Source organism: Agelaius tricolor, unplaced genomic scaffold (genome assembly GCF_023055355.1).
Source record: "Agelaius tricolor isolate 1412-34295 unplaced genomic scaffold, bAgeTri1.0.p SCAF_3, whole genome shotgun sequence".
Lineage (NCBI taxonomy): Eukaryota > Metazoa > Chordata > Aves > Passeriformes > Icteridae > Agelaius > Agelaius tricolor.
The window spans coordinates 58,221,995-58,243,790 of record NW_027269263.1 but is presented as its reverse complement, the minus strand read 5'-3'; the positions used below and the strand labels follow the sequence as shown (position 1 = coordinate 58,243,790).

General features: G+C 38.8%; 1 protein-coding gene across 15 annotated transcripts in view; it reads left to right on the top strand.

Moving 5' to 3' along the window:
• Positions 1-21,796, top strand: part of MAGI2 (membrane associated guanylate kinase, WW and PDZ domain containing 2) — a 702,131-nt gene that overhangs the window by 336,576 nt on the left and 343,759 nt on the right. The window lies entirely within an intron of this gene.

Sequence of the window (21,796 nt, the reverse complement as noted above, 5' to 3'; positions counted from 1 at the left end):
ATAAAAAATATTCACTAATGCTTATTCTACTTATCTTGGGGCATATCAATGCATTTAAAAGTGCCTAGGAGGATACATGTGTATAGGCAAAACATAGCAACTGCCTATTTAACTCATTGCATTTCATTCTCATGAATATACAACCTCAATGTCTCAGATAAGGGTCAAACAAATAATAATAAATATATTTTGTATTATTAGCTTTGTTTTCACTGTTATTAACTTCAGCCATTCAGCTTTTGTTTTTGGATGATGTGAGTGAACTTTTCAGCTGTTAGAGGCCCTTTTATCAGCTTTGCCAGTAATGTGCATATGCTTCTCAAAGGAAATGCTCTTTTGTCCATGGCTTGCTTCAGAGAATAAAAGGGAAGTTTAGAAACTGTGAAATGTATTATACAGAATGACTGTTAATTCCCTATCTGATATAGCTGGATTTAGTCAACAGAAATGCTGTGTGGCTGATAGGAGTTTTTGAAGTATGGAGACTGTGATTAAAAGTAATTAAATATTGAAATGTTTAAAAGATAACCATGAAGCCTGACTCAATAGAAGTATATTTAAACATTGTTCTTAAATGAGGTACACATTTTCTTAGTACCTGATGATTTTACTGATTTCAAGTCCTGTACCAGTATTAAAATGATACAACACATTTCTGTTATAGATCAGGTTATATCATTGTTAAATGTAGCAATCTGTCTGTGTAAACTGTATGAAAATGTGTTTCAGGTGCATGAAAGGAACAGCACTTCATGAGTTAGAGCATCCCTCCTGGAAGGGCTTTGCCAATGCATTGTACAAGGGTGAACTGGCAAACTGTTGTAATCTCTGGTAGTTGTTGCTTCATCTCAGCAGGCAAATGAGTTCATTGTGTACTTTGGAAAACAGTTCACAACTCAGAACATATAATTCTGTCCCCCAGAAATCAGTAGTAAAACTTCAAATGATTTCTGCAAGAGTTGGGACTGACATACTCCTACACATATGAAACAGAACCAGCAGAAGCTGCAACATCAGTTAATTTTAGGAATATCCAGAAGTTTTATCATATTAATAGAAAAAAACTTTGCCTACATTTACTTTACCTCACATTTGTTGTCCAGCAGGAATTGCACTGGCTTTTCCCATTAGAAAACAGGCATGGTTTAGCCTTTGTGTCATCTACATGTTTGTGTTCAGCTTTGTGTGTGAGGATAAACAGATCCATGCAAGCAGGCAGGTCAGGGACACTGCTCATGGCTGCACTGTGGTCACAGGCTTCTCTCCTCACCAGTAAACATGCACTCCTTTTTTTTGTTTTTAGTTTCTCTACAGCTCAAGAACTGCTGTAGAGAACAGAAACCAGAAAGAATACTGTCTGCTCCCACTGATTTTCAGTCTGCTCCTAATTGAGACATAGCACTAACTCTGTGATGCTGCTGTATGTGACAACTCACACCCATTTACTGTCTATTAGTGTTATTCTGGCTTTAGAAACTAAATCTGGCATCACATTTTACAGCTTGGGAAAAGATCCTGTGAGGAACAAAGCACTAAGATGCAGTCAGAAGTGTCTAGTCACTAATACCAGTCACCACCTCAGCTCACAAAAGTGCCTTGATTAGTGTTTGACAGAAGCCTATTTGTTAAAAGAAGAAAAAGGTTTGTTTTAAACGAGAATGTCTTGGTAGGATGCTTATTAAAATAACAATTGCACCCCATAGAAATGGCAGTTTTAGAGGAAGCCTGGAAATGTTTTGCTCACCTTCTACCCATCCAGTGCAAAAACTTGCGTAGATGTGATGTCCTGAGTTCATTAAAGGGACTTTTGCCAGGCTGACAGACCAGGAATCTGAACTTCTAAAAACACACAAGACAACCTTACAATTTTTCCCCATATAAAAATATTTCATTCATAGCAAACATTTCAAAGACCAGGGATTTTAAAATTGCAGCAAGCAGGGGATCACTTGAAGCATTGTTCATGACCCAGAGTGTCCCTTCTTTTCTAAGGATGCTGCTTCAAATTAGGTGGTAATTTAGAAAATATCTGTAGTGCAGAGATAAATCATTGTATCCCTTCAGTGTTGCCACAAACAAAACATGCACAAAAATGCCTTCTTTGAGTGTGCTGGCATGTGAAACCTGCCCTTGCTGTCTCCTTACTGCCCTGACATGAACTCTTGCTGCACTACACAGGGCTGCAATGGAGATAAGCAGGTGCTCAGCCTTCCCTTTCTTAATGTTTCCCAAACCTCCCAGGCTCACTTTTGAGTCTCCAGTTGTTTACTCCTATATTCTGGTATGGAAATGTCCTCCAACTTAATAAATTGTAAATAATTTTTGGTGCAACTCTGTCCTTGCAGCATTTATACATGACTTCTATAAAAAATTTCCATCCTTCAGGCAGCTGTCTTCAAGGCAGCTGTGATCCACTGTGCTGGTCTGCTCTCAGTGATTAGGGAACTTCTTCCCTCTCTGTAAAGTCTGCCAAGTCAGATATCCCACACTCAGGGATCCACATGAGGCCCTGCCCCAGTTTGCTGCTATCTGAAATTAATATTTAAGCCTGACAACATATTCAGGGACCTGTGGTGTAGGCTTAGGAAGATTCAGGCTTCAGAGCCAAACCCAAAACTTCTCCAGCATTTTCTCTCTAAAGTTAGCTGGGAAAAAACCCCACAAAATTTCTGTATTAACCATCAACTTTGGAAAAGAGAAAATCCACAATTTCTAATGCAGAACTCATCTTAGAATAGACTTGCTTTATTATGAGCCTGAAGCTCCTCTGCCTGGCTCAGAGAAGCTGCATCTGGAGCAGACAGTAGCACTCCCTACCTCACTGTACCTGTAAAAAGCTGCTTAGGGAGAAAGAAACCATAAAGATTAGTAAAAAAAAAAAAAAGAATATAGAAAGGGGGAGAGTCATATTTCTTAAAGGCAGGACAGTATGAGAGCATTGAAAGGTCAGCACTGTCTGTTTAGGGCCAGGCTCTTAATTTAGTGCACTGAGGGATGCTTCATGCTAGAGGGGAGGCTTTTCAAGCAGTGTCAGTTTACATTTGGCCAGAGGAAGAAGGATTATCATCTCCTTTCCAGCAATGTGGAAAGGAGGCCACCATCCCACTCATCTTCAGGCATGTGGAAACAGTGGGGGAAATTAAACTCACTACAGCTCACACTGTTTCCTGTGATATCCAAAGCAAATCCTGCTTCCCATCCATTGGCTGCAGGGACTGACAGACTGCAGTGAGACTCAAATCACTGCTAACTGACAGCATTTTTACAGGCATTCAAACATTAAAGAGGGACAAATGGCTGAGGAAATGGGTCTGTAGCCCTTTCAAAATCTACCAACAAGTTTTTTTTAGTATCTTTGGGAGTTCAGTTTCTGCAGTCTGGCCAGATACAGCTGCAAAAGCATCCAGGGCCATCAGCACACTTTCTTTGGATGCCTCAAATCAAACCTACCTGTCTAGATGCTCCAAACTAATTTATGAACACAGCAAGATTTACACAGCCCATCCATGCTGCTTTCTGGCACAGGGTGTCCACAGGACTGTACAATGGGCCTCACATCACTTTCAGCCCCTGACCCAGGCTTCACTCTGTGCTTCACACAGAGCACTCCCACAGCTGATATAGGTATCTTGTGGCTGCACAAAGGATTTCACTCTCAAGATTGTCTATTGATCATCATTTGTGAGCCCTGCAATTCTCACTATTGCTCTCCTGTGAATCATTCCAAGCTACTCTGAGAAATTTGCTGCCCTTTCTGCTCTCTCAATAAGTCACCACCTCCTTCTCATGAGCTGACAGCTGATTGAAACGGATATGAGATTTTCAAAGCATTGAAATAATATTTAGCATTCTAATTATATTTTTGTAGGTGCTGGTAATAATAATGCAGTATTGATTCATCAGATCTCAGGCTGGAAAACTCAGCAAGTCAGCAAGATTGGAAAATGCAAAATGATTTTTAAAGGAACTCTGTAGGGAAATACTGACTTAAAAATTGTAATTGTGAAAAAAATAGTGAATATTTCTACACATTCTTTCCTAAGTGAAAACTTTAAATTGCAAGATACAGATTTTTATATGTCAGAATTATACTAGAGCAAGGGAAAAACAAAGGGTTAAAACAATTCATACTAGGTTAGGATAAAAGGAGAGCTGAAAGAAATCCCACTGAGTCATAGAATAAGCTGTGTTGGAAGGGACCCACCAAGATCTTTGAGTCCAGCTCCTGGCCCTGCACAGCAGCATCCCCAAGAGTCCCACATGTGCCTGAGAGCATTGTCCAAATGCTCCTTGAGCTCTGTCAGGCTGGGGCTGTGACCACTGCCCTGGGGAGCCTGTTCAGAGCCCAGCCACCCTCTGGGGGCAGAACCTTCTCTCTGATACCCAGCCTAAACCTCCCCCAGCACAATGCCAGGCCTCTCCCTCAGGTCCTGTCACTGTCACCACAGAGCAGAGATCAGGGTCTGTCCCTCCTCTTCCCCTCATGAGAGAGTTTTAACTGCAGTGAGGTCTCCCCTCAGTCTCCTCCAGGCTGGACAGACCAAGTGACCTCAGTGCTCACACAGCTTCTCCTCAAGGCCCTTCACCATCTTTCTTGCCCTCCTTTGGGCACTCTCTAACAGCTTAGTATCTTTTTTATATTGTGGCACCCAAAATGGCCTCCAGCACTTGAGATGAGGCCACCCCATTGCAGAGCAGAGCAGGACAGTCCCTGTCTCTCTTGCCCAGTTGGTGATGCTGTGCCTGATGTCCCCAGGACAGAGTTGGCCCTCCTGGCTGCCAGGGCACTGCTGGCAGGATGGTGGGGTAAACTCAGGGATGAGCATGCAGTGCTGCAAAACAGAAGACTGAGGTGTGAATTTCTGCCTTGTTGAGTGTATTTCTTTCTTTGGAATCCTTGCTAGTGTTAAATTAATTTCTCTTTCTGTGGCTGCTCCTGTGAAATACATTAGCTATTCATAGGTTGGAGATCTGTCGGGCAGGAAGGGCACTGTGTGAGGGGAAATTTGCATTATCCAGTGTGGTTGAGAGTTCACGTAAACTCTGTGGCTGAGAATATGACTCTTATTTAGTAAGCAAAACATTCCTGAGGCTGTAAAACCTCAAAAATTGGTTGGTATTCCATCCATTGTGCACACATCTTCCCCTGTCTGCTGGAGGTACTGAGGCAGTTCTTCCACTGAACAGCAGCTGCCAGCATAAGAGATGCTTTGGAGATCCCAAGGACAGCTTAGCTTTAGGTTTAAGACATAATCAGGAGGAAGAGGACCTGTGGAACAAGAATGCCAAAAGGTCACAGAGAGAAAGGCCATTTTATCTGTTTTAACAGCTGCCACCTGCATGGGCATGATGAGGAGATGCTCAATGTCTGGAGATCCCTGTGAAGCTGCACAAAGAGCATGGGGAGCTCAGGTAAATGAGTGCTCCTCACCTGAGGCAGCTCTGTAATTGCCACTGCCAGTCTGTGGTGGAACAGGTCTGGCTGCCTGAGGACTTAATATTCCCCAGGCTTCCACAGATCTCTTCCTTAATGTTCTCTAATGGAGAAATGCCAGCACAATGCAGTAGATAAATATGTGTTCCCAGTACTATTGACACTGCAGATCAGGCATTCGTACTCAAGGCTTATTTTCCTCATTTGTTACTTACTTAAATAGAGGAAGAAAAGGGAAAAGGTGCAAGAGGCAAAGGGCTTTTCTTTGAAGGAATAGCAGCAGTAATAACAAATCAGTCTTGTTATTGAACTGCTCAGAGCTGTCAGAAGGTAAGAACTTCCTGTTCATTTTTGATGGCAAATCAGGAAGGCAATCTATTCCCCCTTCTAGCCTCTTGTTCTTGAGAGAGCTAGTCCTTTCAGCAGAGAATTTGAGTGATAGAATTCATATAGACTTCAAAAAGATCAGATGCAGATGCCAATGGCATCATAGAGATAACATCCTCAAGCTGGGGTGGTGATAGTGTCTATTTAATGGAAAATCATGCAGCCATCAGACACGCTCCAAGCAGTTGCCTCAATTGCCTTTTCCTAAAAGAGGGGCCACAGTAAATTACATCCAAAAGCTGCTCTGTTTGCAAACAGATCTAACAAAATGAGTTTGATTTTAGATAGATTTGTGGTTTACTTGTTTTTTAAAGTTCTAGTTACTGCAGAAAACTGCTTGACTCTTTTAATGACAGTAAGTAATGCATAAGCAGGTTTGCTCCCTCATTGCTCTGTACTTTTGTTACTGTAGGCAGACAGATAAGTGAGATATGCAAAAATCCTACAGTCATGTTCTGTGAAGTTCTCACAAAGACAGAATGTTTAAATGTTTCACCTCTTCACTATAATAAGAAAACAGAGCAGTCAAATATGGCTGGGAAGAGCATGATGTGTACATAAATCCCAGTCTAAAACATAACTGCTTGGTCAGACCTTCTGAGAGCAATGACTTCAGCTCAGTATCTCTGGTAACAGCACTGATCTCTGCACACAGCTCCTAGCCTGTAGATGAGAATGGGTTTGGATGAATAAATGTTTGGATGGGTTAATAAATGGGTTTGGATGAAAAATAATACACCAAAACTAGTTTGAATTGAATAATTACAGAGCAAACTCTATGGGCCAATAGAATTGCATGAAATAACAACACTTCAGAAACCCTACATATTCTAAGTAATAATTTCAGAATTTGTCTTCTCTCATTAGACAAAATGTCAACAAAAGTTGTAGCACTTCAACTTTGGAGTTTTATTCTGGTTCATACTGAACTAAGAAACTTGCTGAAGTTGTGATCTGAGTTTAAAGGGGGGAAGGGACACAGATGGCTCCTGCAATCTTGGTTTTTCTCCAGAACTTTTGTTTCTACACTAACTTTACACATGTAGCTAGGATTTTATAAATAGGTATCATATGAAATGCAACATGGCCTGTGAAATTGAAGCAGCTCTTGGCCTAACCTCCAAAAGACTGCTTTGATTTAGCTAAACTCTGCCAAGTCAGGAGTGGATTTGAAGGCAATTACCAAGCCATATGTTGTCCGTATCTTAACACAAACAAACCCTTTTGTTGTAGCACAGCTTCTTCACATGTTCCTTCACAGGACACAGCCCAGTCTCCCACCAGTGGCTGTTTCCCTTTTGACTGTGCCCACCTGTGCCTGCAGACCCCAGTGGGCTGCCTGGCTCCACTGCCCACCTCTCAAACTTGTTTTGGGGCTTGGCAGGCACAGCAGCCTCCACACTCATCCAGCTCCCTGGGCAAGATGCCATGTGAGCCTTTCCTGAGCACAGGAAAGGGGAAGCAGGGAGGTGTGATCATTAAAACAGCAACCACTGTGTGTGCCCAAGCAGGATGAGGTTCCAGAGTGCTCTTCACATGTCAGCTATTAAAAAATTGCAATGATGGTTTAGGAGGGGATGCAAACTGGCCTATAGCCTGGAATAACCCAACAGGTGAACATGGCTTAGATTCTGCTGTGTGCTGAGCTTTAGGGACCATGTACTGTTAACTTTGGTTAGTAAGAGAGATGTCATGATAGATTTATTATTTTAATATTTTATGTGCAGGGAGTTCAGTAAACTCTGGACAAATCTTGGGAAACAGGCAGGGAGTGTGTGTTTTGTGGAGAAGGGAAGGGAAGGGAAGGGAAGGGAAGGGAAGGGAAGGGAAGGGAAGGGAAGGGAAGGGAAGGGAAGGGAAGGGAAGGGAAGGGAAGGGAAGTACTCTTTCCTGTTTCCCTAGGGAATAAATGCAGTATTGTTCTTCTCCATTACTTTGTTAAGCTTTCATTGTTCATTCATTTTCAAACACGTGTACTTCCCCATGAGACCAGAAAGAATGCAAAAAGTCCCTCATTAAATACATCTTACCAAAAATCCATACTACCTTGTTACTGCAAGACCTCAGCAGAAACACTGTGATTTCTGAAGTCTCATGCAAAATTCAGAAATGTCTTTAGCACAGGAGACTGTTCCACTACAATGTACTTCTGGAAATCAGCCTGTTGAGAATAGGGACACAGATGCAGAACTTGGAGGACTAAGCTCAGACTTTAGTATTGCCCCAAATTTCTATCTGACCAGGAATAAATGCCAGTCTTAAGGTTTTACATTTTTAAATTGGCATTATGACAGGGCTGAAAGTCCTGCCCGTGCACAGCATCAAGTGACAGAAATGGGCACAAATTGGTAGTATCTCTTGTCAATTCCATGTCTATCCTAACCTATCCATCTTATCCAGCCCTAACCCACCCTATTTGTGAGTCCATTCTTCCTTTTCAGATGACTGCAGAGATCAATGCACAGTTTGATACCAGTAAACATCACCTTTAGTACTGCAGAAGGTACAATTCCTTTAAAGTTATGATAAAAGTCCCTTGGAAAGCCTGTGCCATGACTGCCAAAATGGGATGTTAACATGAAAATAACTTATAATGCCAGATACATAATTAATTCCAAATATTATGTTATATTCTTGAGGGTTTTGTTTAAATATCTTCTCTAATTTGAGAACTTCAAGCAACAATCTTCAATATACATTGTGGTACTGATTTTAAAATGGGATGCTTTCTAGTATCTGTATTATTTTTCAAAGACTCTAAATATCTTCTGTTTTAAAAGTTTTGCCAATTAATCTTAATTAGGAAAATTCATTATTTGGTCTAAATGCTCTAGATGGATCATGAGAGATAGTTGCATAGGTATTTATAGCCAGGAAGGACCATTCTGGTCTAGTCCAACTTTATACATTACTTTAAACACAGAATTTCACCTGATAATCCCTAAAGCAGACGGAATTCTTTTTCCTTACTATATTAGCAAACCTTATTAGCCCTATGAACCTCTGGTAGAATTTGAGCATATCTTTATGAAAAGCTAAGTATCTTAATTTAAAGATGATTTAAAGATGAGGAGGCATTCCTGGTGCCAGCCCATCCCAGTGCTGCAGGCAGCAGAACAGTGGACAGGTAGGATAATTAGCAGAAAACACAAAGGTCCTTTCTTGTGACAGTGTTCACAGGGGTTCTTGGATCAGGAGAGAGACGAGATCATGTTGACTCCACGTTCAGAAGGCTTGATTTATTATTTTATGATATATATTACATTATAACTATACTAAAAGAAATAGAAGGAAAGGTTTCCTCTCAGAAGGCTAGCTAAGAATAGAAAGGAATGAATAACAAAGATCTGTGGCTCGGACAGAGAGAGACCCAGCTCTGCTGTGAGTGGTCACTAAATCCAAACATCCACACGAGACCAATCACAGATTCACCTGTTGCATTCCACAGCAGCGGATAACCATTGTTTACATTTTGTCACTGAGGCCTCTCAGCTTCTCAGAAGGAGAAATCCTAAAGAAAAGGATTTTCACAAAAGATGTCTGCGACACTTTCTATTCTGTGCCACATCTTTAAATGGAGAAAACTCTTCTGGAAGCTCAAAACCAGACAGAAAAATGCCCTTTTCTTTGTTTCTCTTGCCTGTCTCCTTTCCTCAAAATGTCATTAATATGAAAATGCAATTTTTCTTTGTTCACTGCACTTGAAATGCCAGTTGTGTCATTGCCCTCTTGCCAGTCCATGCCCTTCACTAAAATCGCCCCTTGTTCCTTCTGCTCTCAGCCCCTTTAAGCCCAGCACAACAGAGAAATACATCCAGGTGTATGGACACCCAGGACATGGCAGGGTCCTCTGCCACTCCCTGACCTTGCTGCTGTGCAGGGGACTGGACACAGAAACATTTCTGTGCACTGCTGGGGCTGTGTTAGGCCACATCTGGAGTGCCAGTGGGAGTGTGTGGCCCCGGGGCCAGGCTGGGGGCACCTCACAGGCAGTGGTTTGCTCAGTGGCAGATGATGAGCTAATGAAGCTTCAGTGATGTTAAATCAGACTTTGGGGCATTTAAAGCAAGGAAGTAAGGTGTCACACAGCCACACTTGGGGGAGGGGAGAGAAAAAAATCTTTAAATGATCCCAGATTAGCAAAAGGAATTGCTGAATTAAAAGTGTGGCTTTAAAATGCCGCTTTGTGTGTTGCAGGCAGGAAGCTGTGTCCTGCTCTCCCATCCATTTTATAGAACAATAATCCCATTGACTTTGCTATAGTTTTTCCTGATTTACACTCATCTGAGATAAACACAAAGCCCAGTGTCTTTCCAAGCCATCCATCTTTGTTTGTGGAGAAGTACTAGTGAGAGAAACAGCTCAGCCATGCGTAAGGGGAAGTCATAATCTGACTGTACGATCTGCAGTGGCACATTGTATTATTAGCTCCAGAGTACTCTGGTTTATAGATCAAATGGACTGAAACATGCCTTTTTTTTTCCCCAGCTTCAGAGAAAATATTTTTTAATGCAGATCCAACCACGTCAATAACCTATCCTAGCAGTTTTTTTATTTTGTTCATATTTTCACTGTATGAAAATTTGTGCTGCCATGGTATATTTTCCGCAGTGAATTTGAGCTTGTTAAAATTGGAAAATACATTTCAAAGATGTGGAGCTCTCTTTCCAGAGACCTTGATTTTTATTCCTTTCCCAAGATTCTGAGGTAGATTACAGCCTTCACTGCCTGCAAGACCTACTGTGTAAATTGTGAGCTCTTTAAGACCAGCATCTGGTTTTAGTGAATCACATTTTCTTCTTTGGTGGGTTTCTTTTGCTTCCATTTGCAAACACAGGAGGGATGTAAAATTATACATCCTATAAATGCACAGTTCCAAATTGATGCTGGTTTAGGACATACTCAAAAATAATGTTTTTTCTGCTGTACACCGTGAGTGTGCAGAGCTGAACACACGAAAAAATGAGATTAAAATAATGTAGATTTCTTCTTTATTATTCTAGTGTACTTTAGGTGGTGATTGCATAATGAGATGAAAAAGATATTATGAATAATTTTATTTTAATTCAAATTATTTTTTGTATATTTGCCCTCAGAAAAAGTAGAAAAATAAGAATATTTGAGTGCTTTTTGAAAAGTTTTAGATTACCTTTTTTCTTTAGATGGACATTTTTGGTTAAAGGGGATGATCTGCACTGTAATTGCACAGCCTCTCCTAATTCTTGGAATCAGGATTTTTCCTGATTGCTCAACACTTGCCACAGAGAGCAAACTGGGAACATTGTTGACCATGTATTTTCTCATGGAACTCTGATCTGTGGGATGGATCCTCCCACTGTGTTCCTGTTGTCCTTTTCCTCCCTCTGTAGTCGTGCTGGATTCATGACTGAGAGTACTCCAAGGCATTGACTTCTTCTCTTGTCTTATCCATGCTTTGGTACAGTTCCTCTATGTTATCATCATCATATCCATAGTGAAATATATATAACCATCTATAGAAAGTAAATGAGAGACTAACTTTAGACAGTTAATTTATCCTTATTCACCCACTTTGCATTTCCCTCTCTGAGGGAAATTTCATGTCCCTTGAAGCAGTTTTGTTGGAAAGTTGTACTAATAGCAGTGGTATCCACCCTCTGACTAACTGATTGATCTCTGTTATGGATTAAAAGGTTGCAACATTCCAATGTCAGCTCAGTTTTCCATAATTTTGGGGATTTGCTTTGTAATTATTTTCTGTTACAAATAAAAATCAAGCTATATACCTGAGAAACTGTCAAGCTATATACCTGAGCAAAATAATGCCTCCAAATAGGTAACAATACAGTGAAATACAGGGTACAGCTCACCTTCCATGGTATTACTGGCGATGTTAATTTATATTGTACTCATTTTTATTTTCAGAAATTTCCTTTCTTTAAAAAAAATTCTGAAGAAATCTGAAGTAAAAGATACCGAAACACTCTGACCATTCAGTAACAGATATTTTGAATTAAATATTAGTGCTCCTTCCTGAACGAGCCCCTGATTTTTACATATACTAAATTTCTTCAGATTCAGTAGTTGGAAAATGATCAGAATTCTAAAAAAATGTGAATACAGACTAAGATGCCTACCTTTAGGAGCTTACTTTTGAAAAATATGGCCACCATGTGTAAATAGTGGTCATCAATATGGTACAGAGACCGTATCAGCATTGTTATATTTCCTTTACTGGCTTTAGATCACGCTCTACATTTCTCTTTATGTGCCACTGCTGGTGTGTTGTAATGGTAAAGCTAATTATAATAATAGATGCAGTAGTGACTTTTCAGCACTGTATGGATTTTTCAGTAACTTATTGAGGTCACTAATTCCTTTCATGCAGGCTATGAATAGAAGTGATTTTCCAGCACTACCCTAGAAGAAAAATACTCTGTGATCTGTTATCAATTCATAAATCTATGTCTCCTAGTTCTCACAAAGTGACAGATAGTCTATTTAAAAAAAAAAATCATGTAAAAAGTGATGTACTGCATACAGTATCAAAGGTGTAGGTTATATTTATACTTCATAATAGAACATTCTGTACACTAAAAGTAGTGCTAATGATTCCCCTGTTATAATTTCCAGCTGCAGAAACTGCAAAGATATGTGTTTTATTTAAAACATATTATGCACAGAAGAAGACTCTAATCAGAGTGCATTTGCTTTTGAAAAACCAAAATTAGTGGTAGTACAGACTTCTGAAAGCTTTCTCTGATGGTTCAGTGCCAGCCTGTAGCTCATTTTGGTGCAGCTGGAGCTGTCTGTGTCTCTTTGAGTAGGTGCTGCTGTGGGTGTGCTGGAGGACAGGAGTACATGTGCATGACTTTGGTGTGTGTGTGTGACAGTCACTATTTGGTTTCCTAAAGGGACCAAAAGCCAGATGACATGAGGATTTCACAAAAAAAAATACATCCCAAATGCCATTCTGTTACAGCCAGCTGGGCTATTCCTGGAAGCACAACCTCAAGATTTAGATGGAACTGGCAGGGGGCCAGTTTGACACCTGCACTTTTTTGTCTACCTTTTCTGCTCTCTTCACTTTTCAATGAGAAATCTTAGGACACCTGAGAGGAGATGTAATTCATGTGTTATTGTAGTGATGACTGACTAGGCAGAGCATTTCAAGCCAAAGGACATTATGGCTAAGAAAAGGTCTTTCCTGTAAATCTAGGCAGGTGTGACCATATGTATTTGATTTCAGAGATTTCACTGAAAGCTGCCTTAGACAGAAGAGAAAAAAGTGAGAGAAATAAGAAAAAAAGTATTAGGAAGCTTAACTATAATCTTTCTTCACAGGAATCTCTAGAGTCTGTTAAAGGTACAATTTAATCTATGGGAAGGGATATTCTCCCTCCTCCCTGTGCTGTCTGGTGACCATTGCTCTTCAGCCACCACTGTCTGTGATTAAAGGGAAGAATAAGGAATATTTTGGTAAGTGTAATATTCCTTATATTAGTAAGGACTATATAAACAGGGAATATGGGCTGAACATAACATGTGCCTGAACTGCCTTTTGGAGGGCATATAAAAACTGTGGTTAAAAATGGTTTTGCTGTCCATCTACATAGCCAGGCAGATCCTTGATACAGTTACAGATTATTCTCAGAAGAAAATGTCCTTGGTCATCACCAGCAGGAAAATGTGGCAGCAGGACATTATTTAGGTGGCTTAGCGTGTATTTGCAGGTGGAGCAGTAAATGACATTGCAATCCTCTTGTCTTTCTCTTCATCCAAGTTCTTGAAAGTTTAAGCAGTAAAGGTGCAATATATTCACTGGATGACACTTTAAATGCTAGTTTTTAATGGTAACTTGTGGGGTTTTTTAATACAAAGAAATCAAGGGCAATTAATTTTCAATAAAAATAAATCTAAAATTCATATTTAACATTTGCAGTGCACATATTATTGTACTGCTTGTCTTCTGAACAAAGTCATAATTCCTTTTTACTGAGACACTAAAAATAGCTGTGGCTGTAATATATATCATGAGTCATAAATCAATAAGAATGTTCTGCAAGACAGTCTATTGCTTTAGTGCAATTAAAGTAAAACCTATTTTGGACTTCCTGGGTGTGTGAAAAGGGTAGTGCTTTTGTCAATGGATTATGTTTTGGATAAAAGGTTTGTTCAGTTCTAGGCTGGTATTATTAAGGAAGGATATTTGTTATTTTGCATGTTTTTCTATCTAAGGAAATAAGGTGATTTGGTTAAGAGGAAGGCAATAAAGAGAAGTGTTTATTCACTAAAGGGAAGTGTTTAGTCAAACACATAATAACAAATTCTTCATTTAAAGTGCAAACATGACCATTTTTAAGGTTCATGGCATCAGTGATGAAAGCATAACCTGAGCAGTATTTACACTATCACTATACAATTGAAAATGTGACACCATAGATGAGTTTGGAAATATATTAATCTAACTTCTTCTTTTCAAAAAAGTGAGAGGAGCCACTGACACCATGTGGAAAACTTGGAAAATGCCTGTGACAAAATAATCTCCAACTTGGTAGCCTGTTCTATCTTTCTTTCTGACTCATCCACTGTTAATAAGACACAGTGAAGAAGGAATGGTTTTCCATCAGTCTGCAGCCTTTTAAAGGAGAAAATGCTGTTCCTTGTGCTTAAGGCCACATCCATCACAAAAACCCATGGAGTAGGGATGACTGAGTTGGATTAGAAGAATTCATGTCAACAAAACCTCACTGTGTGGTTCACAAACCTGAGAGTCAGGGGAGGCTGTGAGCAGCAGAATACACAGTGCTTTGGGGATAAAGGTGGGCAGAGTGTGTCTGCATACATCCTGTGTCTGATCATAACAGCTAATGAGTCTCTTTGTGGGCCAAGGACCCACTGTAGTGCCAAAACCCTGCAAATAGAGAGTAAAATGTTCCTTATCTTTTAGGGAGTCAGGGGAAAAAACGGTAGTACTATCTTCTTTCTCAATATATATTTTTTCTGTCTAATGATGATGCTTCTGAGAATACATCTTCCTCCACACCAAATTTCACAACAATATTTAGATCAACACATTATGAAAAAAACAATTTAGTATTACCTTCAGAAAGAGAATCTTATCGGGTGGGAAATGAACTACAGGCAAGCTAGAGGAGAGAAAGACTCTTTCAGAATTAAACCTTTTAATTCAATATTTCTAGAGAGAAAAATGTCCCAAATAATATACTAGGAGAGGTAGGAGAGGCAAGAAGCACAAATACACAGGAAAATGACTCAGACCCTGTTTTGTCTAAATAGAATGGTTTGAAACCACAGAAACACTAACAGCTTTCTAATGGTACAGTTTCTCAAGGAAGATATTCACCATAGCCATCAAAAATGAAACTTTTTTTCCTTCTCTTTCTGAAGGATATATTTAACAGAAGTATGATGTATCATTCCTATTTGTGACAAAGGCATTTGAATGGATATTTGAAAGATTTACTAAGACATTCAGTTCAGCTGCAAAAGGAAAAGATGTATTAAAAATTATTTTACTTCATTCAACTTTTTCTTCAGTGAAATGCTTCTGTTTTGCTCCAGTGTGCATGATGTGTGCTTTAAAATTAGGATTTCATTCATTTTCTATGTAATTATTTAAATTGTCTGCTTTCATTATTGAACTCATTCATAATTACGTGAGACCCATTAGGGTCTTCTACAGTGCTGTCGTTAGCAAATCTGGATTGTTGGATCCCTTTTCTGCTATTAATTGCTTATTATATTTTTTGGTGTCCTATGTTTTATTTGGAATTATTATTATTATTATTATTATTATTATTATTATTATTATTATTTCTTTTAAAAAGTGTTTAATTTATAAAATATATTATGAATTAACAAACATTTCCACAGAAATATTGACCCAGTCTCATAATTTCCAGTTTATTTTTCAATAAATTTTTGTTCTTATAGGAAATCTGTTTATTAATTCACACATTATTTAAATAAAAATGCTAATTGATGAGGGAGCCTGATAACTTTTATGAAGAAAAACTGAAAAATAAATTTGGCATTTAGGTCAACATTTCACAAGTAGATCAGCAGAAACTAAAAATAATAATAAGTGCTTATACACTTAAAATAGGCAGCCACACATTGAATAATGGCACACAGATTTTCAGTATCTTATGTGAGATGATTCAATGTCTCTGTGTAGACTTGAGGAGTAATCAGTCTCAGTGTTTTTGGTGTTTATTGCTATTGAGTGTATCTACTGCTTATTTAAAATATATTCTATCGGTCTGTTTGTGCTCAGGTGCATGTAGCATAAAATCATAGTAGTCTCAATAAGTCTGTGATTGAAGGAGCTGTGTAATAAAAAGTATCTTGGTTTTTAGAGTGTATTTTTGTGTAGCAGCAATAGAAGTACTGATGGAATAATCATACAGCATTTTGACATTCACACTATTTTCAGTGGTCTTGGTTTTGTTCCCATTTGGGCTTCAGTCTTCCAAATGATGGTTATTTGGAATGACACCTACACCTAAACAGATCCCTTTTAAAAGACTTAAGGAGTCCTCACAGGTCCAGAAGCCTCTCCAGTTGTGAACAAATGAAGAACCGAGGCCTTGTTGAACAAACACAGGACTTAAATGGACACCAATAATTTTTACTGTATTTACTTTAACAATTTGAGGATTTTCTAACTGCATCTATTTATGGCATTTGGAGTAGAGAGGACTAAGGAGGAGAGTGCCTTCATTTTGCTGCACAATAATTATTTATAATTATTTTGGTATATTATCTACTTTACATTCCCTGTCTTTAATAAGTTGTTTTTTTAAGAGTATTACCTATTGCTGACCTGATCTTCAAAACATCACCTGCTTTTCTTTTTTCCTGTAGATTTTAACTTACATGTTGTGTTTATAGTGCTGTTAAAACACAACTTCATAGTAAATTGGAAAATGATACTGCAGTCATTATTGAGTCCTTGTGGCATTAAAAACATTTCCTCTGTAACCTGTAAGATATGAAAATTCTAACGACCTAGATAAGCACTTCAGTAATACCACCATTAAAGGACTAAAGATCTGAGGGTCTACTTGGAGACCTTCCATTTACTTCTCTTTATTACTGCTACGTAATAAGTTATTCCTTATTCTTCGTTAGTTACTTAGGAAACTTGGGCTTTTATTCTAGAAACAACTAAAAAGTGAGCAGGCAAGCAAATGCTATGACTACACAGAGAATTCCATGTGTTGGTATGAAAAAAATTATGCTGAATTACTCAGGATCATAATTCCTATACCATGACATAATATTTAAGAAGTTATTACTTGTATATGAGAAAGTCATATAGTCTCAACTATTTAAAAAAAACCCCAAAAAACAGACATTTTTCCTCTTTCTACATCACTTGAAGCAGCATGTTCAAGTGATGTAGAACTTTTTAAAAAAAAACACAGGTAAAGGCTATGAAAGAGGTTCCACATATCACCAATCCTATTTTCAGCTAAAAATACCTGATTAAATGGTAGGCACATGGTTGGAAAAATCTGGCATTTTTTGTGTCAGTTGCATGAATTACAATTAGAAGATTTATGTACCTTTGTGCAGGAGACAGAGCACTACAAACCAAACAGTGACATAAAGTTTCTCTGTACTCTTTGAGCAGTTACCTTTCAACCTCCCAGCATAAAACATTTCCTACATGCCCATTGCAAGCTCCAGACTCTACTGTCCTGTTCCTCAGATGCCTATAAAGCAAAATTTGATATTTTCTTCCTTGTGTTACTGCCTGTGTTGGACAGAAGAGTAACTACTTAAGTAGTAACTATTTAAACTACTCTTTTCATTTTAATCCACAGCTCCTTTTCTTCAGCAGCTATGCTGAAGGTTGACCCTTGCTTGGATGCCAAATGCCAAAGTTTGATACTTGGAGTGGCTGTGGCTGCTGTGTCTTGGTGGCTGCAGGGCTTGAGTTACACAGATCTCAAGGATTCTTCCAAAGCTTTCTACATCCATGTTGATGTGCACAGAATTGTATCCTTATCCAGGCTTTAGGAACACCCTGGCTTTAGGTGGGTCTGGGTTTTAATACACTGTTCTGTATGTCAGCCCTGATAGACCAATTCCAAAGAAGAACAGATAGCTTCTGCAGCCCAAATGAGTTCTTGGAAGGTTGCTAAGGGATGTGAAAACCGTTTGAGGAAGGGGATAACTTCTTGGCATGCTATTATTTGGCCTGGACATTGGTATCAAGTTACTATTCTTCATGCTGAATTAAAAAAAGACGCTTACAAATAAACCTAAGAGAATTGCATTAGAAAAAGATGATGAAAAGGTTTCATCTGCACATCTGCTTTCACTAGTGAATGATTTCAATAATTAGCAGCTAGCATACAGATCCATATTAGTGCCTTCAGATATCCATGTTTAACCAAGTATAAATTAATTAAAAATGAACATAATTTATTGCGATGATTTTCAGCAACATTCTCCTTATCGCATTGGTATGAAATGGGTAAAATTTGAAATGGGTAAAATTTGAAACTCCAAGACTTTTTTACGCTAATGAACTTCATGTTATTGCTTTAAAATCGCTAGTACCATAATTTTGAGACATTGGAAAAACTGAGTCTGAGTTATGAGAGACACACTGAAATCAAGGCTCACTTTAGTATTCCTGCATACAGGTTCAGGTTTTATGCTTATATTTAAATATGGCCGAAGATTTCCAAATCCCATGTTTTGCCAGTCATGCAGAATTGGTGACATTTTTTGAAAATGATGGCTTAAAGAAATCATTGAAAACTACTTTTTCTTTGTGGGATCCTTTTAAGGCTGGCCATTGTTTATGCAGTGAGACCTCAGCCTGCTGGCACTTGGTGTCAGTAACTCAGCAGAGATGATTGGGATGGCTCAAATATACTGTTTAGGCTGGTTCAAAAGGGCTTTTGAGGGAGAGCAATTTGCTTCCTGCTGTCAGATTTGTGCTTTCTCAGGTCATTTGACAACTCATATTTGATCCAGAGGAGCTACACAACTGCATTTATGCTGATTTAGCAAGAGCAAGAACTTCTGAGTTTATGCTGCTTTTAAAACAGGTTAGACTTGCAGAAAAATACCTGGATTGCCAATGCCTAACCTGGGGGGGGAACAAAAGGACCTCCCATTAGAATTAAGGTATCAAAATATTTTGACATGTTTGAAATAAAAATATGTGTTATCAGTACTCTGTGTCATATGGTTATGGCATCTTTGATCTGGTACTAGGAGCCCTAAAGCTGGATTTACTTTATCACTGAACCCCACCTGGGAGTCAGCAGAATCATCCACATGGGAGTTTTCTGTTTGAAAACCCAGACAAAGACACTGACATCTGGTTTTTTTACCACTTGTAATGCCACCAACCTTTATTTTCTAATAGTTGATTTTAACACGTTTACACAGTAAGTGAAGACATTTATAGAACCTATATTTATCATATATTAAACTGAACTGAACTGAGATCCAGCAGACTAGAATTGCTGCAAGTCATTCCAGTACATTGGATAAATACATAATTACTTACATTATTTAAGAGACAGAGATAAACACATACTAGAGGTATCAGTGAGGAAGGTCTTTTGCTGCTGTAAATTGTTACAAATTTCTATGGAGATCATTTATAGCAGCTTAAGTTTTAATCAATATTATGCATGTATTTATGGTCTAGGCTGTTGTACTACTTATGTTAAATGAGTAATAATGCCAGTAAGGCAAATACTAAAGAGGAAATTATTTTATTGTATGAAGAGCAGATCTTTACCTGTGCTTAATACTATGGATTTTAGTCAGAATATATATGAATTCAGATATTCTTTTCCTTAAATGTTTGTCAGAACTGCTTTTATTAGATGCAACCTAAAGGAGAGATTGTGTAGGATTTATGAAAGGCAATTTTTTTTGGTCGAGTTTTGTTGTAATTCTGAACGTTTTGACTTTCTACACTTAGAAATCAGCATTCTTTCCTCTTGTTTTTGTATATTTTTGTACATTTTATTATACAAAAATAATGAGATTCAGCTAGTCCTATTCATTCTCAATAGAGTTAAGAGGACTTTGTGAGTCAAGTTAGTCATTCTTTAATATGATGCTCATTAAAAATGAAATCCAACAAAGTTAAAATAGACATCGCTGACCAGGGGTGAGATATACCCGTGAGCCATTGTCTTGCAAATTCTTTTTCTCCTTCTGGATTCTTTTTCTGAGGTCTTGAGGCAGCTTGTGTTACCTACCATGACATGCAGTTGCTGAATCTGAAATGAGTTAATGGCATTGCATTATCTCCTGATGACAAATCCATTAGAATGTGTCACTGCTCTCACTTATAATTCTAGTCTCTGCTTGTTTGGTGCTCATTGCAAAGGAAAATATGCAAGTTTTTATACTTCCATTTCTTTATAAATGTTTTGCATAGCTTTATAAGTCTGAGCAATACAGTCAAATGAAGGGCTAATTTGTATGTTCTAATGACTATACATAGATTTGTTGCCTTAAATTATTTAAAATCCTCTTTGTCAACTGGAATGACCTACAGTATATAATTCATAGTTGTATTAATTATGAATTGCATGGGTTATTTTACTCCACTAAAATGAAATATTTAGATGACTGTTCTATACTCATCTTGAATAATCTGCTTTGCAGCAACTGTATGCAGCATACAGAGGCAAGTTTTTATTGTGTTTTACTCTGTGTTAAAAGATTTGGGGTGGCAGAAAGAAGCCTTCTTGATCCCCATCTTTACTGACCCTCCTGGGACAGGGTTCAAGGCAGGGCAGCACTGCAGAGCTTGGGAGCAGCTGGGCATTCCTGCATTCCCTAGCATGTGATGGGTTGGATTAAGTTGCCCTTTGGGATGGTGTCACTTATGGAAAGCACTGTTCAAACAGGACAGCACTGAGCTGGGAAGCAGCACAATGGTTGGCAGACACCATGACCTGTCTAGCTGTTGGGTTTTAACTCTGTTCTTTTCCACCTGAATTCAGTGCAATAGGCATGAAAGATTTGTACTGAGAATTAGGAAAGAGACTTGTCTGACTTTGGTGAGACAAGGGCCAGCAGTGAGGGAGGGCAGGAAATGTGTTCAATGCATAATAGTTGGAAAAAAGCAAAGGGAAGATAAAGTGGGAGAAATGAAGTCAGAAATGGATAGATAATTGACCTGGGTGGAGGCAATAATGAAACATTGATCTTTTGAAGTGAAGATCAGGAATTTGTAAGAACCATAGGTGGGGAAGAAGTTATTATGGTCAGAGAGTCAGTTAAAGTAGGGGACATAACTGCATCAGGTTAAGAGCAGGATATTATTGCCTTGTCAGAATACCAGTCAGTGAAAATAACTGTATAATACTGCATTAAACTGATAAAATAAATTGGTTGAATAGCAGACTTGAATAATATCTTTAAACCAGCTACATCAATGGACAAGGGAAGAGCTGTCTATTCTGTGTGGACTTCTGTAAGGCCTTTGACACAGTCCTCCAAATCCTCCTCTCTAAATTGATAAGTTCAGTGGAAATGGTTGGATGGTTGTATCCAGTGGGCAGTGGTCAATGGCTCCATGTCCCAGTGGACATCACTGACAAGTGGTGTCCCTCAGGAGTCCGTACTGGGACCAGTACATTTAATATCTTCATCAATGAAATAGACATTTGCAAATGACACCAAGCTGAGCGGTACAGCTGACAATTCTGAAGGAACGGATGGCACTCAGAGGCACCTGGAGAAACTTGAGGAATGGCCATGGGAACTTTGTGGTGTTGAACAAGGCTGAGTGCTGGTGCTGCACCTAAGCCAGGGCAACTCCTGGTACCAATACAGGGTGGGGATGAAGGGATTGAGAGCAGCCCTGTAGGGAAGGACTTGGGGGTGCTGGTAGACGGGCCACAAAAGGGATCAGGGGCCTGCTGCCACTCTCCTATGAGGACAGGCTGACACTATTGTGGCTGATGCCCCTGGAGA